Raw genomic sequence first — 23,384 nt, forward strand, 5'->3', positions numbered from 1 at the left:
GTGGGGAGGAAAGACCTGCGAAATCTCTCCGTCCCACACCGTGGGTGCCGCAGTCTTCCACTGAAGGAGCTGCTCAGTGTTGTCACAGTCTGCTGCATGGGGTGGGAGATGTTGTCCATCAGGGATGACAGCTTAGCCGCCGTTCTCCTGTCACTCACCACCTCCACTGGGTCCAGAGGGCATCCTAGAACAGAGCTGGCCCTTCGGATCACCCTGTTCAGTCTCTTCCTGTCCCCAGCAGAGATGCTGCCGCCCCAGCAGACCACGCCATAAAAGATAGCAGAAGCCACAACAGAGTCATAGAATTTCTTCAGGAGTGGGCCCTCCACTCCAAACGACCTGAGTCTCCGCAGCAGGTACAGCCTGCTCTGCCCTTTCCTGTAGAGGGCGTCTGAGTTATGAGTCCAGTCCAGTCTATTGTTCAGATGAACACCAAGGTACCTGTAGCTGTCCACAGCCTCAATGTCCATACCTTGGATGTTCAGTGGTTGCAGTGGAGAATGCTTGTGCCTGCGGAAGTCTACCACCAGTTCCTTGGTTTTACTGGCGTTGATCTGGAGGTAGTTCAGCTGGCACCAGTCCACAAAGTCTTGGGTCAGACCTCTGTACTCCTTGTCGTCCCCATCAGGGATGAGGCCGACTATTGCAGAGTCATCAGAGAACTTCTGCAGGAAGCACTGGGTGGAATTGTGGGAGAAGTCTGCAGTGTAGATGGTGAAGAGGAACGGAGCCAGAACCGTTTCCTGTGGGGCCCCCGTACTGCAGACGACCCTGTCCGACACACAGCCCTGAGTCCTCACATACTGTGGTCGGTCGGTGAGGTAGTCCAGGATCCAGGTAGTGAGGTGATGGTCCACTCCAGAGTTCACCAGCTTGTCCTTTAGAACCGAGGGAAGAATGGTGTTGAAGGCACTGGAGAAATCAAAGAACATGATTCTCACAGTGCTTCCAGCGGTCTCCAGGTGAGCGAGGGAACGATGTAGGAGGTGAATGACGGCATCATCCGCTCCAATGCCAGGCTGGTAGGCAAACTGAAGTGGGTCCAGTGATGAGCTTATTAGGCGCCGAAGCTGAGCCAGGACCAACCGCTCCAGGGTCTTCATCAGGTGGGATGTCAGAGCCACCGGCCTGTAGCTGTTGAGGTCCTTGGGGCGTGAAGTCTTTGGCACTGGTACAACACAGGAGGTTTTCCAGAGCTGTGGGACTCTTCCCAACCTCAGGCTCAGGTTGAAGAGGTGCTCCATCACCCCACACAGTTGGTCCGCGCAGGACCTGACGACCCTCGAGCTGATGCCATCTGGACCCGCTGCCTTCTTGCCATTAATCCTCCTCAGTTCCCTCCTAACCTGGGTGGTTGAGAGAGACAGGCTGGAGCCTTGTGTTGAGTGTGTATTGGATGCTGTTGTTGGGGGTGGGGGGGAGTGAGCAGGGTGAATAGAGGAGGTGTGAAGTGTCTGAGGTGGAACAGCAGCAGTGGGGGTGGGTGAGTCTGCAGCCGATGTTGCAGCTCCCCCAAAATGAAGCCAAAACGTCTCTATCGCCCCCTGGTGTCTGTCTGGAGTATAGGTCATAAACCCCGCCTCCTCCATGTTAGCGGATGGGACTGGGGTCAGACTAGAATAAATTTATTCTCCTCAGATAAATTTTTTTCCAAAGATTCTTTCTTTTGTTATCAATAGTTCTCATCACGCTGATTGATGTCCATTGGGTCTCCTCTCCCATAAGTTTGATTCTAATTCCTACCGCGGTGATGTTAAATTGGGGTGAAACGTCATCATAACAGCTTTGACTGGCATCTGCAGTCACGGAGAAACTTGCGTATCTCTGTTCGGGAATAGCAGATAGAGCGAAGGCTCTGAGAGGAGGGCCAGCGTTTTAAGCATCTTTGTACTTGAATATTTATGATTATGCTTTTATTTGGTGTTTTAAATAATTACCAATAAATTGTCAATTTGTTTATTATTGAACCTCGTCTCTGGATTGAGTATAGCAAACCTAAGTGCCTTTTTGGTGATTTAGTGTTATTTCCAGTATTCTCTGGGTGAGATTCCCAGGGTGGCGTTGTCGTTCTTTAAAACTGAAGAGTATTTACTTTATATCCCAACCTCGTCTCGGCACAAACAGGACTGAGTATAATATCTTTATGTAAAAGTCCGGAGCCTCTGGGGAGTATCTGAGGGAGTATCTGAGTATTTATAACATTTCAGATCGATTACACTCAGTCTTAAATGTTAAAATCTCAAAGGACAGCATTATATTTTTGATATTAACAGTAACTCTGGGCCTCTGTAGAGTGTGCAGATGATCTCATCGCTGTCTAAAAATGGTTAAAAAAACTAAGGAGTGCTGATCCTTCAATAACACAGACTATTAGAGTAACAGGTGTGTAGCATCGCTAACTAGCTAGCAACAAGCCTCCAACACAGTGCGTATGCTAGTGGCTAATCTAGCAAACGAATTAACAACAGAACGATTTTAGAACTATAATATGATAAACTGTGTGTCTTTTCTTATAACAGTGACATGGTTGTATTTACCGTAAACGAGTCGTCAGTCGCAGTAAACCAGCAAAAAACTCGAGCCACAGGTGCTACGTAAAAAGTGTAGGGGACGTGTTTGCGGTCGCTGGACGGGAGTGTTACACAGTCGCTCCACCTCAAGTCATTACTGTGCAGACTCTGGCTCCAAATTTGCAAGATGGCAGCCTCCACAAATGGGATATTTTGGCTTCATTTTTGCACAATGGGAGGAGGCGGTGTCGCGTCGTCCATCTTTTATACAGTCATTGGTTGCAACATGGCAAATTGAACCTCCCCCACCCTCATTCAGATCTGGCCTTTGGAACTATTTTGGTCTTCATGTGACATATGACTCTGAAGGTATGCGCGTCATGGACAAAAGTAAAACAGTATGTTGGATGTGCCACGCAATGCTCAATTACATGGGTGGAAACTACTGCGTTAGCGCAGTTTGCTCGTTAACGTGTTGGCCGTCCAGCCCCACGCACGGGGCAATCCGCGGTAGCTCGTTAACGGAGATTTGCCGTGTTGTGGCGTTAACGTCATTTCAGATTAATGCTGACAGCACTAGCGGGAAAACAACGAATATGACTGCACATTTACGCCGACATCATCCTAGTGCAAAGACAAGTGGAAGCAGACAAAAACAAGCAAGCACGCATGCTACAAACTTTACCCGAGTCATTTAGACAGCCATTAGCACACGATTCTTCTTATGGGGACCTGATATGTTTAATATGCTGATGAGAATATAGCCCTGAAGAAGCGTATAGTATAGCTTTTATTTTGGAAAGAGCCATTTCTGTGTAATAAACTCTCTTTTCCAAAGATGAGGGATTTCTCAATCAGATTTATTTATTTTTTTATTACTTTATTGGTTCAGCAACATTAAATTTAAAAACTGTACTTTTGAGTTAAAATATATATTTATAATTTTAATAAATAACAAATTAAAAAAGCACAAACATTTTTTTGTATCGAAACAATATCGAACCGTGACACCAAAGTATCAAACCGAACTATGAATTTTGTGTATCGTTGCACCCCTAATATATACGTGTGTGTGTGTGTGTGTGTGTGTGTGTGTGTGTGTGTGTGTGTGTGTGTGTGTATGTATGCATGTATGCATGTATGCATGCATGCATGCAGTGATACACACACATATCACTGACTTTAATTATTAAACATTCGCACATAAATAAGTGACGTCATATTCAGTACTTTTGACAGTTCACTCTTTGGCCGCTCCATCTTATTAGGGAAATTCCAAATACATAAATGTAAATTTCAAAACTCAACCCCATCATTTAATTTGTTTTTGATTGAAATTGAATATTACTTGAACTCTCTTAAATTAACTTCCAATAAAAAAGGTTTATCATTGATTGAAATTCATTCAGAAATGTTTGACGAATGAGCTGTTACAACTTTCAACTACAAAGTTGTTATGAAGTCTGTCACATCCCCCCCCCCCCCATTTTTTCTTTTTTTCTCCTTTATTTATTCATCCTTCTTATTTCATTGTACTGTATATTGTTACTCTTATTTGCCTTGTATGTCTACTGTACAAACTGAACTGGAATGACTGACTGTTCGCTTTATGATTTCAATAAAGTTTGGGGAAAAAAACCCTCTTCGGCCGCTCCTTTCTGCCGTATTTTGCGGCACAATTCTCCACACCCACTGCCGCGCTATGAATTGTGGGATATATGGGACCACGAAGCGTGCACCGGACCACGCTTGATATTTGGGGAAATCGACGGCGCATTTGGAGTATGCATTTGAAGCACACTTCGAATTGGGACAGCCGTCGTTGCGTGGTGGTGACGTAACCGCACTTAAAATGCGTACTTCAAGCGTGCAGTCTCTTAATTGGGACACAGCCAGAGTCTGCACAGTAGTGACTTGAGGTGGAGCGACTGTAACACTCCCGCCCACACACCTGCTGGACATGACCGCAAACACGCCCCCTACACTTTTTACGTAGCACCTGTGGTTCGAGTTTTTTGCTGGTTTTCCGCGACTGACGACTCGTTTAATTAAGGTAAATACAACCATGTCACTGTTATAAAAAAAGACACACAGCTTATCATCTTATAGTTCTAAAATCACTGTTAATTTGTTTGCTACATTAGCCGCTAGCATATGCACTGTGTTGGAGGCTTGTTGCTAGCTAGTTAGCGATGCTACACACCTGTTACTCTTAATAGTCTTCAACACTTATGGTTTTTTTTTTATCCATTTTTAGACAGCAATGAGATCAGCTGCACACTCCACAGAGGCCCAGAGTTACTGTTAATATCAAAAATATAATGCTGTCCTTTGAGATTTTAACATTTAAGACTGAGTGTAATGGATCTAAAACTGTTTAAATCTCTAGTCTATAAAGAAAATGGCACTTTTTTTCATTACTTTTGGGAATGTAAATTAATCAAAAGATTTTGGAGCTTCATTTCTCAAGAACTAAGTAATATTTTTAACAACCTGATTCAAAGGGACCCCGGGTATTTTCTTCTTGGTCTACCCTCAAAAGAAGTAACATTGAATCACTTGCAGCGCAAATTATGTCACAAACTATTGCTGGTAGCTAGGAAATGTATTCTCATTAATTGGGTTAAGGATAAACCTCCCTCTGTGACGTTGTGGTACAGAGAATTATTTAAAGTTATTCCTCACGAAAGAACTGCTGCTATTTTAGGAGGAAATGAGGGTCTCTTTCTCAATGTTTGGTCCCCTTTGCTTTCTTATTTGCCAAATGATTTGTCCCAACTGTTGAGGGGGGGTGGTTGCGATTAAGATGTTCTCAGTTAAATAGGAAGTAAGTGTAAAGGACAATTCATTCTTGGAGTTTATCTTTTTCTCTTTCTATATCTGTGGGTAATTGAGTGAAAATATGTTATTTGTGTGTGTGTGTGTGTGGGGATGTGTAAATTTTTTTTCTTTCTTTTCTGTTTGGTTGTTATGTTTTATGCTATTCTTGATAACGAATAAAAATTGTATATCAAAAAAAAAAGTCTACAGCCTGGTAACATGGAAACTTTAAAAACAGCAGCAGAAGGTTTCAGTAGTGTAGTCTAATGTGTTTTTTTTATTTAATAATAATCCGTATTATGTATAACAGCTACATTCACCCTGGAGAGAAATTAGTGAGGGAGACCATCAGGACTAAGCTGGGTTTCTGGGTCCAGAGGTTTGGAGAAACTTCTTCCCTTTCTTTCATCACAGCTGTCCTGTGCCAGAAGTTCTGTTGACCCACTGAAAGAGGCATCATTTAAGAAACACCAGGAAGATTGAAGCTCATCGCATTGATCAAGCAGGACTCATGATCTTCACCAGCAGCTCCCTCATAGGGAAATCTTCAGCACTCCTCTGTAGGCCCGCCCCAGGAGATGGATAAACCCAGCATTTCATGAACACTGTGATGAGACCTCTGGTTTGTGTAATGTTATAAATACTCAGATACTCCCCAGAGGCTCCGGACTTTTACATAAAGATATTATATTCAGTCCTGTAGAAAGTTATATATTTAAAAATATATGATCCTCTCTGGTTACTCTGGTATGAATAACTCTGCATCACTTTATGGTAAATAACACACTATGTGCAAAAAAACTGTTTGTAGTTCAACATACAAGTGACGACCGTTGACCTTCATCAGGTTTTATTTAATTGTGTTAGAGAAAATCGAATGTGCTCTTCATGCAGCTGAGTACATCAAGTGTTTAAAATGGAAGCTGTGCAGGTCTGAGATACAAACTGAGGTCCTGTTAATGCTGATATATAGTGACACAGTTACAGGGGTGATTAATCCTTTTGTTTTTTTGTGTTCAACTTTATCAATAAAGCTGCAGCTTTCACTGCAGCACGTGTGGTACTTTAACCTTTGTACTGTTTTCATCAGTTCATTTTGCAGTTAACATGTGAACATGTTGGATGATCTGTCTGCTGTTACTGGGTGGTGCTGAGGTCTGAATCTGAGGGCAGCTCCTGTAATCACAAAGAGAACAGAACCATCAAACTCAAATATAAATTTTATCCCTCAAAATTGAAATAAAGCTGATTCTTCTGTCCTCACACACTCAGGATCTGAAGTTCTTCTCTTACATTTTTTTCAGTATTACAGTACACTACAGTACATTAATCCATAGTTCCTGATTAATGAGGAGCTACAAGGTACAAGCTTTTAAAAAAAAAAAAAGTTACTATCTTTACAGATGTGGCAAGAGACTGAAAACATGCTGTTGTTTGCACATATTTAATATTCAGCTCTGCACAAGAGCTGAAGCAGGATGCAGCCTGTTGCTTTTACAGTATAATACTTGTAACAAAAGTACAGTAACAGTAATTAGTGACTGAGTAGCCCGGAGTGTTTCTCTTGATTTCTTTAGTCAGGGTAAATTCATTCACCTGCATGGGTTAGCTAAACAAACCCTGACAGCCGAGTCCTCATCTTAGCTAGCTAGGTCTCAGGACCGAGCTAAGGACGGTTGTCAGAGATTTACAGTTAACAAACAGTCAGGTGAATAAACAACAATGAGACACTTGTGTAGGTTAGTTACGGATTAGCTTACAAACACGTTTAACTTACCGAAAAAGTGCAGCAGGGCCTTGGGTCCTTCTGTCGGGTAGTCCAGTTTACTGAAGAACACCTCAGGCTGTCAGGTTAAAACACTCGGTCGTGTTTTCGTAGCGTAAACGCTGGTCCTCCTCTCAGAGCCTAAGCTCTATCTGCTATTCCCGAGCAGAGATACGCAAGTTTATCCGTGACTGCAGCTGCCAGTCAAAGCTGTAATGATGACGTTCCACCCCAATTTAACATCACCGCGGTAGGAATTAGAATCAAACTTATGGGAGAGGAGACCCCTTGGACATCAATCAGCGTGATGAGAACTATTGATAACAAAAGAAAGAATCTTTGGAAAAAAAATTATCTGAGGAGAATAAATTTATTCTAGTCTGACCCCAGTCCCATCCGCTAACATGGAGGAGGCGGGGTTTATGACCTATACTGTAGCCAGACACCAGGGGGCGATAGAGATGTTTTGGCGTCACTCTTGGGGAGCTGTCGCGTCGTCCATGTTTTATACAGTCATTGGCTGTGTCCCAATTCAGGGTCTGCACGCTTGAAGTACGTGCACTACGCGTACTACGTACGGCGCGTACTATAAGTACGAGAAGTGCGGAAGTGAGAAGCTTGTGAAATGGGACGGTATACGCTTCGTCGTGCTGTTCAGGTTGCCTAGCAACCATGATACGAACCGCGAGACACGTTACATACAGCTTTGTTTGACAGAAATGAAGGAGAAAAATGTTTTGTTGGTCATTCATTTTTGTCATGACATCACTTTGATTAGTTGATTATCTGAGGCTGAGACCACAGGACTGTAAAACATGATTGTTGGGCTTCATTTCTGTGCTGAACAGTCATTTAAGATTAATTAGTAAATAACAATTAGTTAATGTTGTTCATGAGATTAAAGTCATCTCACTGTGGCAATGTAAATATAGTATGGCCAATATTATAGTATTGTCAGATTTTTATGATATATATATATATATATATATATATATATATATATATATATATATATATATATATATATATATATATATATATATATATATATATATATATGTTGTGTTTGTGGATATATAACTGACTTTAATTATTAAACATTCGCACATAAATAAGTGACGTCATATTCAGTACTTTCGACAGTTCACTCTTCAGCCGCTCCATCTTATTAGGGAAATGCCATATACATAAATGTAAATTTCAAAACTCAACCGCATCATTTAATTTGTTTTTGATTGAAATTGAATATTACTTAAACTCTCTTAAATTAACTTCCAATAAAAAAGGTTTATCATTGATTGAAATTCATTCAGAAATGTTTAACGAATGACCTGTCACAACTGTCTGTCACATTTCCCCTCTTTTTTTCTTTTTTTCTCCTTTATTTATTTATCCATCTTATTTCATTGTACTGTATATTGTTACTCTTATTTGCCTTGTATGTCTACTGTGCTAACTGAACTGGAATGACTGACTGTTCGCTTTATGATTTTAATAAAGTTTGGAAAAAAAAAACAACCTCTTCTGCCGCTCCCTCTGCCGTATTTTGCGGCAAAATTCTCCACACCCACCGCCGCGCTATGAATTGTGGGATATATGGGACCACGAAGCATGCACCGGACCACGCTTGATATTTGGGGAAATCGACCGCATCCAGTCTCTTAATTGGGACACAGCCATTGGCAGCCTTTAAGGCCGCATTTTAAGGCCGATTGCGTCACAGCGACGCGACAAAGGTTGTCCCAATTCGAAGGCTGATCGAAATGCGGCCCTCAAATGCGTCCTTCATTTCCCTGAATTTTAAGGACGTGGCAGTGTAGACTTCATGGCCCAACGTATCCCAGAATGCATAGCGCGGCGGTGGGTGTGGATAATTTTGCCGAAAAAAAACGGCGGATGAGGGGCGCCCGGAGAGTAAACTTTAAGTAAGTTGTAACCCAGAGTAATTTCCTGCCATTGAACGCATCACAAATGCATGACTCCAACCACATGACTTTGCTCAGCCAATCGAATGGCATGTAGGTCATAGTAAGCCTGTCCCGGCTTCCTCCCGTCAGATGCGTGGAGGCAAGCCAGGTGACAGAGCTGTTGCAGGTGTGTATTGGCAAACATTTGCTTTTCCCGTTTTAATGCATTTTTTTTAACACCAACTAACTTATGCAACTTAGATGCTGATTACTGTGAGCCAGAGCCATAATGTTGTTGTGCACTGAACAGAACGGAATTGGAGAGTTTGAACTTTTAATTGACTGTTTGTATTGCTACCAGCTGACCCTAATCGGCTGCTGCCGGTCCAAACAATTTGATTTTGATTTGACTGATAGTTGTTGAATAACAAATGTTGTGGAGCTACATAGTATGTATGTATGTATGTAGCAGTTGAAATGTTTTCAGTTAAATCCTTATTGGTTAGAAATATTATATTTAACCAATATATTGTTTGTTTATTTTTATAAATTGTGTACACAGGAACAAGAATAACTTAATGTATTTAGCTTAATTGGCTGACATTTTTGTATGTTATTCTTGTGATTTCTTATTGGCCTTGTTTATTTAATGCAGGCCAGGTGAACCTTTTTTGGGTATGGAAAAGGATGGCGAGCCAATGAACGGCTAGGAGCAGGACTCATTCTGCATTGAAGCTTCCACTGGACTGGTAGGAAGCTATCAAAGGCGACGCTCTGTCCCGTAATTTCCGAATACACTGATTTCCACAATCATACACACCAGTTCCCCCGTTTATGGACAATAGCGCTTGGACATCTCTCATGGATATTCAGATAAAACTCATGGACTTCAGTGTGGATCAGTGTTTTCGATGTTAACATGTGTTATTTATGGGGAACTTTTTTTGAGAATCTATATTGCTTGGTATAAGCCAGAAGAATTTGCTTAGTTGTTTTTGTGCACCCCCACTGGGTTTTTCTATTAATTAAATAGCTACAGCAGGAATGATTATTTAAGCTTTCATTTTCTTTTCTTAATTTTCTTTGCTTTCGGTTAAATACATGGTACCTGCAAAAGCATTTTGTGTTGTGTGTATTTAATTACTGCCCATCAGCTCCAGTAGCATTCCTAAATCTTCTGATTAATAATAATCACACTCAATCCCTAGCCTGTATTAACTCATTAGCGCTACATCAGTGTTACAAAGTACTGAATATTATGTCACTTATTTATGTGCAAATGTTTAATAACGAAGAACATTAAAACATTACTGTTGGCCACATGTCGGCAAAGTTATGTGACATTAGTGACGTTTGTACTACCGTATTTTCACGACCATAAGGCGCACTTAAAAGTCTTAGATTTTCTTCAAAAAGTACGGCGTGCCCTATAGCGCAGTGCGCCCTGTGTGTTGTAAGGAGGACGTAGTAGAGAACACCATGAGAACGCTAAAGGGTGAAGTGTGGGCGTTGATCGTATATACCGGACAATCGCACATACCTGTCTAAAAGGGCAGGTATGTGCATTATGTGGAACATCGTTGTTTTAACAACCCTGAAAATGGCAAAGAGACACGCTTATGAAGCACAGTTTAAACTGAAGGCCATCAGCTACGCGGAGGAACATGGAAATCGAGCAGCCGCGAGAGAATTTAAGATTAACGAATCGATTGTTCGCAAATGGAGGAAGCTAGAAAACAAGCTCCGGCAGGTCAAGAAAACGCAGCTGAGTTTCCGCGGACATAAGGCGAGGTGGCTCGAGTTGGAGGAAAGACTCGAGCGGTGGATCATCGAGCAAAGAACGAGCGGGAGAAGCGTTTCGACGGTCACCATTCAGCTAAAAGCAGTTTCACTAGCTGAAGAGATGAACATTGAACATTTCCAAGGAGGTCCGTCTTGGTGCTTTCGTTTTATGAAACGGTGCCATTTTTCCATCCGGACCAGGACTACGGTAGCGCAGCAACTTCCAGCGGATTATAAGGAAAAACTGGCCATCTTCCGCTCCTACTGCAGCAAACACATCGGCGACAAAAACATCCAGCCCAGCCACATCACAAACATGGACGAGGTCCCGCTCACTTTTGACATCCCGGTGAGTCACACTGTGGAGAAGAAGGGGACCAGCACGGTAGCGATACGCACAACAGGGTATGAAAAGTCTTCTTTCACTGTTGTGCTTGGCTGCCATGCTAATGGACAGAAACTGCCGCCTATGGTGATTTTTAAGCGAAAGACTTTGCCTAAAGAGAAGTTTCCAGCAGAAATCATCATTAAGGCAAATGAAAAGGGCTGGATGGATGAGGGAGGTGTATGTAAGGAGACCAGGTGGTTTTTTCCACGCATCACCATCGCTCTTAATCTGTGACTCTATGCGTGCCCATCTCACAGCCGATGTGAAAAAACTTGTGAAGCAAATGAACTGTGAGCTTGCTGTCATTCCGGGAGGCCTGACAAAGGAACTCCAACCGCTGGACATCGGTGTGAACCGCCCGTTCAAAGTAAGGCTGCGAGCGGCCTGGGAGCGATGGATGACCGATGGAGACCACGGTTTCACCAAGAGTGGAAGGCAGCGCCGGGCGAGTTACGCCACAATTTGCAAATGGATTGTAGATGCTTGGGCTAACATGTCTGCTGGCACTGTTGTTCGAGCTTTCGCAAAAGCCGGCATCATTTCCGAGGAGCCGCACGGCACGGAAAGTGACTCTGACGGTGAAGAAAGTGAACTTGGCATGTTTGATGGAGATTTAGCGCAGCTGTTCAATTCAGACACAGAGGATGAGGACTTCGATGGGTTTGATTGATGATAAAAATGTGAGTACCAAACTTTGTTTTGCTCCTGCTTTATTTTTAAATACGCATACGGTACTTGTATGCACCCTATAATCCAGTGCGCCTTATGTGTGTGTTAAATACAGTAATGGCACACATAACTGAGACTGCACCTTTTAGTACGGTGCGTCTTATGGTCGTGAAAATACGGTAACTTGGTTTTAAAGCCTTTACTTTAAAATATACGCCGTGATAGGTTTGTAGCTTGAACCTATTCGCTGGAACGTTGAGGACAATATAATTACACAGCAAGCAAGACCCGAAGTAGGCAAAGATCTTCATGTTACTCATGCATGAGGGAGACCTGCCTGGAGCCAAGTGTCGTTCCACCACTTGACCTCCGTCAGACTCTCAGCCAGGTTCCCCATAGCACTCCTTTTATTGTGGTCACATGAATATGCATAGGGTCATTATTAACATATAACATCTTACATAGGTATACATGTGAAGAAAGAATACTGTGTATGTGTGTGTGTGTGTGTGTGTGTGTGTGTGTGTGTGTGTGTGTAAGTGATTTGTGTGAGGTCAAGATGTGACCCTGTGAAGACTCCCCAAAGCTGGTGCCAGGAGTCTAGCGGGTCCATCTGAACAAAAGGCTCTTATATTTAGAGAGATATACGTGTGTTTGCTATATCAACAAAGAGAAGATAGGACCTCTCTTATGCTCCTAGGATGTGGGTGTGCATTCTAGAGTGGAATGCACACCAAGCCTTTGCAGCCTGCTAAAGATTACAGTCCTATCACTACACAATTGATTATACACCTCTAAGCATATATGGTTAAATATTTCTAAGCATAAATGACAATCAACAATACAAAACCTAACACGCCGTTCAATAGCTGAGCTTAATCCTACAGAGAATGATCAAAGCTCATGTAGAAACAAACAAACAAATGAACAAAAGATTTTCTCCTTCATTTCTGTCAAACAAAGCTGTATGACACGTTTCCAGCTGTTAGTATCATGGTTGCTAGGCAACCTGGGCAGCGCAACGGAGACCGTCCCATTTCACAAGGCTCGGACTTCCGGCCTTAGCGGTCTTTAAGTACGCGGCCCTTGAGGATCGTTGGGGCTGCGTACTTTAAGGCTGCAGACCCTGAATTGGGATACAGCCATTGGTCTGACCCAACAGTAGGAGGCGGTAATGCTCCTTTACGTTGGTTGCCAACCGCCGTTAAACACACAGAAGAAGAAGAAAGGAGGCGGAGGAGTCGAGCAGAGAGAGCTGCTTTTTCATGAAACGGGAGTAAAGTAGTGAACTTACAGGAACATATACCACTAGCAACGTTTGGATCGATATCTGCATCGATCTGCACACCCTTGTCTCCTGGATCGTAGCTGAGATCAGCGTGAATCACGTGGGTCTCTGCTCCCTGTGTTTGGAAAAACTTCCAGCTTCATCACGAAGTTTCTCTCGGTTTGTGGGCTCATCTAAAGGTAAGCACCGAGCTAACTTTAATGTGGGTGCAGTTTATGTTGAGTTTAGCTCTGTTGAGGATAATAGATTGCTTGGTATACACTGGAGTTAGACTGTAGAGTTTGTGATTGCTTGCAACATTATAATGGCTTTTAGGGGGTAAGAATACATACAGAAAAACAGTCTTTGAATATGAACAAAAGGATTGGGTGCAGGGCAGGAGAACAACCAGCCCCCACCCCCAGGACAGAAAGCCACAGGTACAAGCGTGGGGGAGGGCAATCAGCCTTTAGAATAGGACTTAACAAAAAACAAACTAAAAAATCGGCCCGTGTTCCTACATAACATTAAACATGTTAACAGCACAAAAGCCATATTAAACGCAGGCTACTTTAGACCCGGTGTTCCAGATCTACTGGCGTTTAGATCAACTGGCGTTGGTTGAACAGATGTGTGTCAGTCTTGCGTTTCAGGAGCTGCTACCGACAAACCAGCAAAAAAACGCCAAATGTGTCATCTGTGACATGTGTGACGTTAATTCAAACACACTCCGTCAGTCTTGATGCTGTTGAACAACAAAATGTTTAAAAATGTGGCGAGTTTACCTGGTGATATCCTCATGCGCGACGCAATCGCGAAAACGGCAAACAATTAACACCACGCCGATGTTGTTCACAGGACAGCAGGAGTAAACGAGCGGGAGACTCTTGTCGTCGTAATCGTTCCCCTCGCACGTTTTATTTCTCCGGTTTCAGCGTTTTTGCTTCACAACTAAAGCGAGCAGTTTACTTTGTGCACTAACATGGACTCGAGTCAACCAGCGCCACCTCTGGCCAAGTGCCACAGCCTACAGCCAGATCAACCTGTGACACACATCTGCACCACGTTTGAATTCGTTTCATGCACATTTGTACCTTTCAATTGTGTCTGTTTGTGCGTCATGCAAATAAACCTTTGAAAATGACACTAATATTTCACTAGTTTTGTAACATCACATGCTGTTAGCGCAGTCTGTCTGCGTCTTTTCTCTGCGAACAAACATTTTAGAGCTGGTTGTTATATACAGTCTGTATAAGTGTGGTTAATCTAATAAACATTTGTAAGGAGATGACAGTTACTGTGAATGTACAGCAGGTGATTAGTAATAAACAGTCAGACAATGACTCTGACAATCTCATTCAATCTTGCAGATTGCACCTTCTGCGTAAAGTGGTACCACACAGTGTGTGTGTGTGGACTTCCCTTGTGCAGAAGGCAACTACAAATGTTGTGGGTGCTAAATAAACAGAGAAAATTGATCCCTGTTGTCTTTGCTTACTGATTGTTTTTAGTGTTGACAATCCACATTGCTGGGATTGCATCTTTCAACATGTTTGTGGGTAGATTTGGATGTACCAGGGTTAACCCTTGTATTATGTTGAAGAACAAAAAAGTGACATTGATTTTGTTGCGGGTCATTTTGACCTGTACTGTGTCAATCCACTCAGAATTGTCAAAAAACTGCACTGAAACAATAGCAACTTTATTTCCCATGAGATAAACATGTAGAACAAAGACATACAACAGTTAGACTTTCCATAACTATTTTAGGAACAATTTGGTTTTTCGTTCTTACAAACACATTTCTTTTGAACTTGCCCAACGTTCTCAGTTTTTCAATGTTCAACATTTTCAGTTTTGTCGACATGATGGACAGAATGTAACTGTGTGCTTTCTGTAGATGTACTTCTTGCATTTCTCACAAAAAGTGCTTGTTTTAAAACAGGAACTTTCCTAACTAAGATTTAAAACAAAAGATTTCTACGTCTCCTCCAGTCTCACAAACAGATGACAAACCAAGCGACACACCTGAGTCACTGACTTTCTTATATCCACTCACCCTCACTGTAGGGCAGGGATAGCTCAGTGGGTAGAGTGGCGGCCCCATGATCGGAAGGTCGGGGGTTCGATTCCCCTGAACAGCTACCCTGAGGTACCCCTGAGCAAGGTACCGTCCCTACACACTGCTCCCCGGGCGCCCAATGGCTGCCCACTGTTTCACTGAGTGAATGGGTTAAATGCAGAGAGGGATTTTCCCCACGGGGACCAATAAAGTACACTTCTTTCTTCTTCTTCTTCTTTCTTCTTCTGGCTGTTTAGTACTAATCACTGTGTAACTGCTGTGAATTCACAGTAACTGCCATCTCCTTACAAATGTTCATTAGATTAACCACACTTATACAGACTGTATATAACTACCAACTCTCCAGCCATGTTGAAGGATTGCCTATATTGGCTGGAAATATTCATTTCCAGAGAAATATAGGCAATCAAATGTGTTGTGCAAGAAACGAATTCAAACGTGCTGCAGATGTGTGTCACAGGTTGATCTGGCTGTAGGCTGTGGCACTTGGCCAGAGGTGGCGCTGGTTGACTCGAGTCCATATTAGTGCACAAAGTAAACTGCTCGCTTTAGTTGTGAAGCAAAAACGCTGAAACCGGAGAAATAAAACGTGCGAGGGGAACGATTACGACGACAAGAGTCTCCCGCTCGTTTACTCCTGCTGTCCTGTGGACAACATCGGCGTGGTGTTAATTGTTTGCTGTTTTCGTGATTGTGTCGCGCATGAGGATATTAGCAGGTAAAGTCGCCACATTTTTAAACATTGTGTTGTTCAACAGCATCAAGACTGACAGAGTGTGTTTGAGATAACCTCACAAGTGTCACAGATGACACATTTGGCGTGGTTTTTTTTTTTTTTTTTTTGCTGATTTGTCTGTAGCAGCTCCTGAAACGCAAGTCTGCCACACATCTGTTCGACCAACGCCAGTCGATCTAAACGGCAGTAGATCTGGAACACTGGTGTTCCAGATTAACTGGCGCTTAGATTAACTGGATTTTACAGCACATTGTGTTGTGCATTCTGATTGCTGTAGACCATTGTCAATCAATCTAGTGCCATGTCTCCTGTACAGCAGCGGTCCGCAACATCCGGGCTCCTTTGGTACCGGGTCGCGAGAGTTGAGGCTCGGGTGTGAAGTGTATGGTTTTCAGGGTTTTTAATCGTTAAGTCTGGTTCCCTGGGTCTTTTCCCATGTTGTAGTTGTGTATCTTATTTTGAAAGAACTATTTATGCATTACTATAGTGACTAGAGAGCGTCAAGAAGCAGAGAGGAGGATGTTACTCTCGATGCTGTTGGTGCATTTCAGGAGAACAATGCTAATAAAGTTGCCCAATTACACAGCTGAATTTGCGTTCATTATATTTACAAAATACCACAGTTTTTGTCTTTGTCTGTATCATTTTATTTTGTTGTATTTATCCGCAACACCTTAAAGGCCCATCCGTGAAAATATTTTCTGATATTAAACTGGTCCGTGGTGCAAAAAAGGTTGGACACCGCTGCTGTACAGTACAGAATGCGTTGTCTGTGAAGGTTCTCAGTCATCCAGGTCATCGTAGTCAAAGGAGCTTGCAAAGAAATGCGTCTGGACTTCTTTAAGTTACTTGAAGACGTTTCACCTCTCATCCGAGAAGCTTCTTCAATTCTAAGGTCAAATGGTGGAGAGTCCCAGATATAAACCTAGTGGGAGTATCCCCCCACAGAGGGACAAAAGGACCCCCTGATGATCCTCTAATCGCCGGAGCCAAGGTGTGAAACTGGGTGCGGGTCCCAATCAGCCAGAGTTTCGGGTGTCCTTGTCCTTTTATCCCTCTGTGGGGACAAAAGGACAACAACACAACAACTCTAATTTCCAGATTTCAGTTTTTCACAACATAAAGCTTTTTTCACCAATACAGTAAATAATATAAACATATAAACAGTGCAACAATTTCCAGTGACAAGATATGCTGTAAACTGTATATTCATTTTTGCTCCAAATGGCACAGCAGCCTCAGTGAAAACAGAACGAGGCATCTTCAACATATGTACATACAAGGCAGCTCAGTTTACCATAAGTTATGGGTGTGCATGTATTTCTGCATATTTAGCAAAAATGTGCTATTTCTTCACTCAGTGAGGTGATGGTTAAGGTTTAGCAGCAGTTTGCTTTCAAGGTTCTTTCTGTGAAGCTGTAACTGTTTAGCAGTGAACAGGAGTCCTGCATGACTAAGAAGTCCTTCACAAGCTCCAGATGCAGGAAGAGCTGCATTGATTTTGATCAACAGCTTCTTGATGTGAGGAATGCTATGCAATAGATCCACACCTCCAGTGAATGGACATGAAAGGTACCTCTCCAGCTCCCCTGCTTCTAGGGCTGCCACAAACGATTATTTTGATAGTCGACTAGTCACCGATTATTTATGCGATTAGTCGACTAATCAGATCATCATCCACTGCACGTAAAACTACAGCTTATTGCACCAGCAGCATCTGCTCTTATATAACTATCATTAGCTTACAGCTTTAAGCTTTTAAGGTGCTAACTAAAAATAAAGACAAGATGATAGTTTATTCAATTTTAATGAAATTTGCAGATTGTTTCGGTAAAGTTTAATAAACTCCTTGCTATCTAAAATATAACAGGACACTGGAGTATATTCTGGAGCATCTCACACTTCTGATAATCAGCTGTCTGCTTGACGTTTATTCAGCTGTGTAAAAACTATAACTTTAATCTCAGACAAACCGATTTACTCAAGAACAAATAAAATACTAAAAAAAAAAAAAAAAAAAAGCCAAACAACAACATTTTTAATTTATCTAAGTGACTCATATATATTTAACCTGAGTCGCGAAAGACGGCGGTGGGTTTGAAAACAATTTGCCGGGAGTCCGGTGTTCTCACGGCGCTAGTGACCTAGCCCCCGGCTCGCTATCGAGCTAGTGGGTAACAGACGTCTCCGAAAACGTCGGAGCGCTTTTGAAAATATGTGGTGTCCCGATAAACTGAGCCGATATTTGAGGTTTACACAGCTACATTCTCGCCTGAAAATATGTTAAACGTTTATTTTGTGACCCAGAAAGAATAATAAGAGTAATATTAAAACTAACTAGCTACCGCCATTGTTGGAAACTAAGCTGGGCCGCGCTATGAATTCTGGGACACAGCTGCTTCTTCTTCTGGGTTTAACGGCAGCTGGCATCCTTGTACATGCAGTGCTGCCATCTTCTGTTTCAGTCCGTTATTACACTCTTAAATCCTGCTACTTATTCCTGCGTCTTTTGCGATCTTACAAAGCTTCAAACGACGCGTCGACTATTAAATCAGTCGTCGACGTAATCGTGACTAGTCGACAAATCGTGGCAGCCCTACCTGCTTCTGGCTTTCCTGACCCCATGGATCCATCATCTTCGTCGGTTAGGCTGCCATTTGTGCTGGCCTCATCCAGCTCTCTGTCTAGGTGATGTCTGATGAAGTGGAGACCTGTGGAAAGATGTGTGGTTTTCAAAAGAATTAGGTCTGGTCATTATAGTGCTGTATACACTGCCAAGCTGCGGATATTTGTTTGGAGCTAGCCTCCAAAAGCTGGGCATACACTGTGCGATTTGTGGCCCATTTTGAGCCAATTTTTCAGTCGCGCAACCGTTTTGGGGATCGGCCCATGTTTTGCCTTAATCGTGTGTGCATCATGTAGTATACATGGGGTAACTAAAAGCAGTTAACACCTCACGACCAGCTCCCAATCATCAATCGTATGGTTGCATGATAATCAAACCTGTTTGAAATCCTGTCGCCTCTCAACGCAGCCTCTCACACTGCGCACGCACAAACACAGAAATGAAAGAGAAAAGGTGGAGCAGCACGGCAGTGCAGCGTGTGATCTGGACACAAGAGATGGAGGCATAACTTGTAGGATGAGGCAAGCCCATCTGAGTACATAAGCGTAGAGCTGCTACCGGGGCAAAAGAAAAATAGAACCATATCACGTTATAACCTTAAAAGTTTATTGTTCTGACAATATGCTTTTCATGTTTGTGCAATATAATATTTATATTGTACGAATGTGATAATTATGTATATTGTAATAACGTGATATTATATTGTTCAAACGTGAAAGGTATATTGTTAGAACAATAATAATATACTTTTCATGTTATAACGTGATATAGCTCTATTTTTCTTTTGCCTGGGTGGTAACTCTACGCTTCCGTATCTGAGGCCTTTCAATGTGGCCTCACAAAATTATCACGACTTCAACAACCATGAAAAGAGTTGGATGGACATTGCTGCTCAATTACAGCTGCCTGGTCAATGTTTTACATTAGTAATTTAGCAAAGTTGACGGTGGTGGTGTCTGTGTAAGTGAGTGAAAGACACAAAGAGGGAGAGCGAGAGACAGATTTTGTATGATAACCTTCAGTTATGGACACACAGTTTGAGCACTCAGGTTGCATCAGAGCATCAGGCCGTATAGTGTGAGACCCTGCATCGTGACCTATGAACTTCTAACCCCTGAGATTTAATTGTACAGATTGAGCAGGAGCTGAATAACGTGACTGAAAATAAATCGCACAGTGTTTGCCCAGCTTAATGCAGACTGTTTAAACTAAACAAGCTGCTGTTTCACATAATAAACCCTGTCAGCCGCAGTATTGCCTTCTGTTTTAACAGTTAAAGCAGTAGAGACGAGCTGTTTGCATGTGCGTGGAACTCTAGCGTCATTAACCAGGCAAGCTGTTAGCTTATAGGCTAACCAGCAAAAAGGACAGCCGAAGCTGCACAAAACACCCACAAACTTATCTCACTACAACGTAGCGCCGAAAATATGACTCGCAGCTCGAGCTCAACACCGCTGCTGTAACATAAGACTGACATCCAGCTAACCACAGCTAAAAAGATATTTAGAGAAAACTTACTGTTTCCTCAGGTTACACGAGTTGAGTTGTTTCACGCTGAAAAAAGAAAAGGTTCGTTTTGGCTCTCACTGAAGACACCAGCACTGAAGACATATCTGTTCTTTTGTACTGCTTTTAAGTGAAACATTCTTTGTATGTGAGGCCAAGGGTGTTCATCCTCTTCAGCTCTAGCGTAGACTCCGCCATGTTTTCATGTTTCTTCTTTCCGTGTGTCCGCTACTTTGAAACGCTTGGGCCGCTCTGCCCACCACAGTTTCAAACTGGTCATGTGACTGCATGGCCACATCTCATTGGTAAAAAAGTAACGCAGCGTTCCTACGGGAAAGTAACGGTAATCTAATTACCGTTAAGTGCATATGAGAGCATGAGGGTGGGAATGGATGTTTGTATATGTGTGTGCCTGTATGTCTGTGTCTATATGTCAGGTTGGGTATCAGGCGCCACCTCTCTGGGGACATCTCAGGCCCTCCAAGGTTTGGAGGCCTATCTCCCCCTACCACCACTTCCCCTGCCAGTGGCGGACTCCCTCAGACATCGGTGCGCTGGTGGTTCTTTGTGTCCGGGGATGGGCGTCCAGGTACACACCGGCTCACTCCTTGGCGGCCGCTTATCGGGGCCTGGAGCCTGGGGCTCGCTCGGGCCACTTCGGAGGTGGGGTGCCCCCGGCCTCTCGGCCTGGGGCTCGGTCACTCAGGCACAGCTGGCTGCCGGCGGAGCTCACGGGCACGTCACTGCAACTCCCCCTGGCTTCTGCTCCGCGGCTGCTGAGTGAGCCCTCATCTGGGACTCTCCTCAGCTCTTTCTGGGACAGTGGCGCGGCTGCCCCTCTGTTGGTCTTCCTTGGTCTCTTGTGTTCTGGGGGCCTCTGGATGTCTGGAGTTTTGATCTCCTCCATACCTGCTTCATACCCTGGAGGACGGGGCTGTGGCCCCCCCACACCCTCTAGCAGATCATTACATGAAGGAACCTTTTAAAAAAAAAAACAAGCGCGTCCATGCTCACAGGTGTACACACGGGTGATCACACCCACAAACTACACCCTTTTTGGCTCCTACCTCAAAGCACACTGTGTTCTGTTGATCTTATGTGCTGCACAATAATGTTTAATATTTAGTATTTACTGTCATATTCCCATATATCATTGTGATGTTGTTTATTCTATTACTCTTGTTCTCTTCTGCTTGTTTTCTTTTTTCTTTCTCAGCAGGTGATCCAGGTGATCGATATATGCATTTTTTTTCTGCCCGTTCTGTTGGTTTTTGTCTTTTGCCCTTCTCCCCCGTCCCTCTTCTTAGCTGTTTCTCTTTCCCTCTTTCTTTCTCCCCTTCTTTCCCCCAGTTAAGTCTGTCCCGTATTCAGTAAGTGAAAATAAAATAAACAATAAAAAGTGAATCAAATGGACCAGTACGGCAAGGCTGGGATGGTCAATTTGGTAAAGTAAATCCGTTGGGCATCTTTCTTTGCCTTTAGACAACAATTCTGATGGCAAAAGAGCCAAACGGGACAGGCAAAATTTTTAAAAAAAAAAATCTAATTACCGTTTTTGCAATAGTATTCCCTTACTTTACTCGTTACTTGAAAAAAGTAATCGGATTACAGTAACGCGTTACAAGTAACCTTACATCTTATATAAAGACACACAGACAAAGAACATTCCACAAACACACATGTTGGCTTCTCTCACAGGGGGCTATACTTCCTCCCTCACAGAGAGAATTATGACCTTGTTTTCTGAGTGGCCATCACCTAAGGATTTACATCCCTGATAAGCCAAAGGAGTAGGGATGGGTACCGGTGAAATAAAGCACATTTCGGTGCTTTATTTCAGTGCTTTTTTTTCCTGAGCTGTGATACACTTCTAGCCAATCATTTTACGTTTCCGAGGATAGTAGGCGGGTCCAGGTACGTACGTTCTTTTAGAGCAGAGCTACAGATTAAAAATGTCCAAGGCGAAGCGGTCAAAAGTCTGGCTGTACTTCGAAGCAAAATATGCAAAACTCAGCAGCCTGCAACAAGTGCTTTAAGCTGATACTGTGATACTGTCAAAGGAGGTAACACCAAGAATCCGATGAAACACCTGGCGACGCATAGCGTTTTTTTTTTAAAAGCCAAGAAATGCGCTGTATTTGATAGCTTGCTGCGAGACCTCACACCGAGCGCATCTACTGCGGGTGTGGTGCCTGTTATCGGACCCGGAGTTAGCAACATCCCCAAAAACATGAAGAGGAGAGTCCTGGCCCCTAGCCCTGCCAGTGTAGCAGAAATGATGAGGATGATGATGCAGCAGCAGCTGTTCTTCTCTGCGTGAGTAGCTTAATGTTGTTCGAGTGTAATTTACGTTGAGTAGGCTAATCACGTTATTACATTAATGCAGGTAAGGTGAACTAGCAAACATCATCATAGCTACATGCGGCTGTCTTCTTGTTTGATGGCAGATACCCCCTTCACCCTGGCCAAAAAGGCTAAAATGACCAAAGAAAAAGAGGGAAACTGCTAAACATGATTGGTTTTTGGACAAAGTGTGTTTTTTCATTGGTTAAGCACTCCTTCTAGCCAAGAGTGATACCATATATGCCCCATAGCTGCAGAAAAGGCTAACATTGTTATCTTTTTACAAAAACCAGCTGAAGATGAGAGGTTTTTGGACCAATTTTGTGTTCTCCATTCTTTAAGCACCGGTTTGAGCACCATTTGAGCACCGGCACCGTTTCAAAAGTACCGATTTGGCACCGGTATCGGATAAAACCTAAACGATACCCATCCCTACAAAGGAGTCTCACTATCTGTTTAACTTCTCCCATTACAATGGCCTCACTGTGTTAACATTCCACATGTATGTGAACTAGTTACAGGAGTGCTCTGAGAAAGCGATATTACTATAACTAATGTGATATGGTTAAATATGTGATTATTACATGAGAAAAGAAATTTTCCACCACAGAGTGCTAAACAAGAAGAGCTCCCAGATGGTACAGTGGACACATGCGTGACCACTGTTAAGCTGAAAGCATCTTTCTTTCAGCTTAACAAGTGAACCGTCAGCTCGTTCAAACATACGTTGAAGTTTGTTTGGCTCGACACCACCGAACAGAGGCAGCAATATAACATAGCTAACATTAACAGTGCAGTGAATCCTGCTTGTGCCGTGATATTCAGGACTGCAAACCGAGCAGCATTCACTGACTTTCAGCTTAATGTGTTTGTGGATATATATCTGACTTTAATTATCCATAAAATCATCACATTCACTCTAATATTAAGGTCGACTATTGAACGGCGTATATTTTAAAGTCAAAGCTTTAAAACCAAGTTA

The 23,384-nt window shown here is 42.9% G+C and overlaps 2 protein-coding genes across 2 annotated transcripts in view; one reads left to right on the top strand and one right to left on the bottom strand.

The window, feature by feature from the left end:
* The window catches only part of LOC309694288 (uncharacterized protein), a 79,239-nt gene extending 63,526 nt beyond the window's left edge, over positions 1-15,713 (top strand). Inside the window, exon 4 of the transcript XR_014272834.1 lies at positions 15,594-15,713. The gene's annotated coding sequence lies outside the window, so the exon portion shown is untranslated. The remainder of the gene's footprint in view (positions 1-15,593) is intronic.
* Positions 1-23,384, bottom strand: part of LOC309695629 (uncharacterized protein) — a 409,672-nt gene that overhangs the window by 340,361 nt on the left and 45,927 nt on the right. The gene's annotated exons all lie outside the window — the stretch shown is intronic.

Source organism: Aulonocara stuartgranti (genome assembly GCF_965226115.1).
Source record: "Aulonocara stuartgranti genome assembly, chromosome: 3".
Taxonomy (NCBI): Eukaryota; Metazoa; Chordata; class Actinopteri; order Cichliformes; family Cichlidae; genus Aulonocara; species Aulonocara stuartgranti.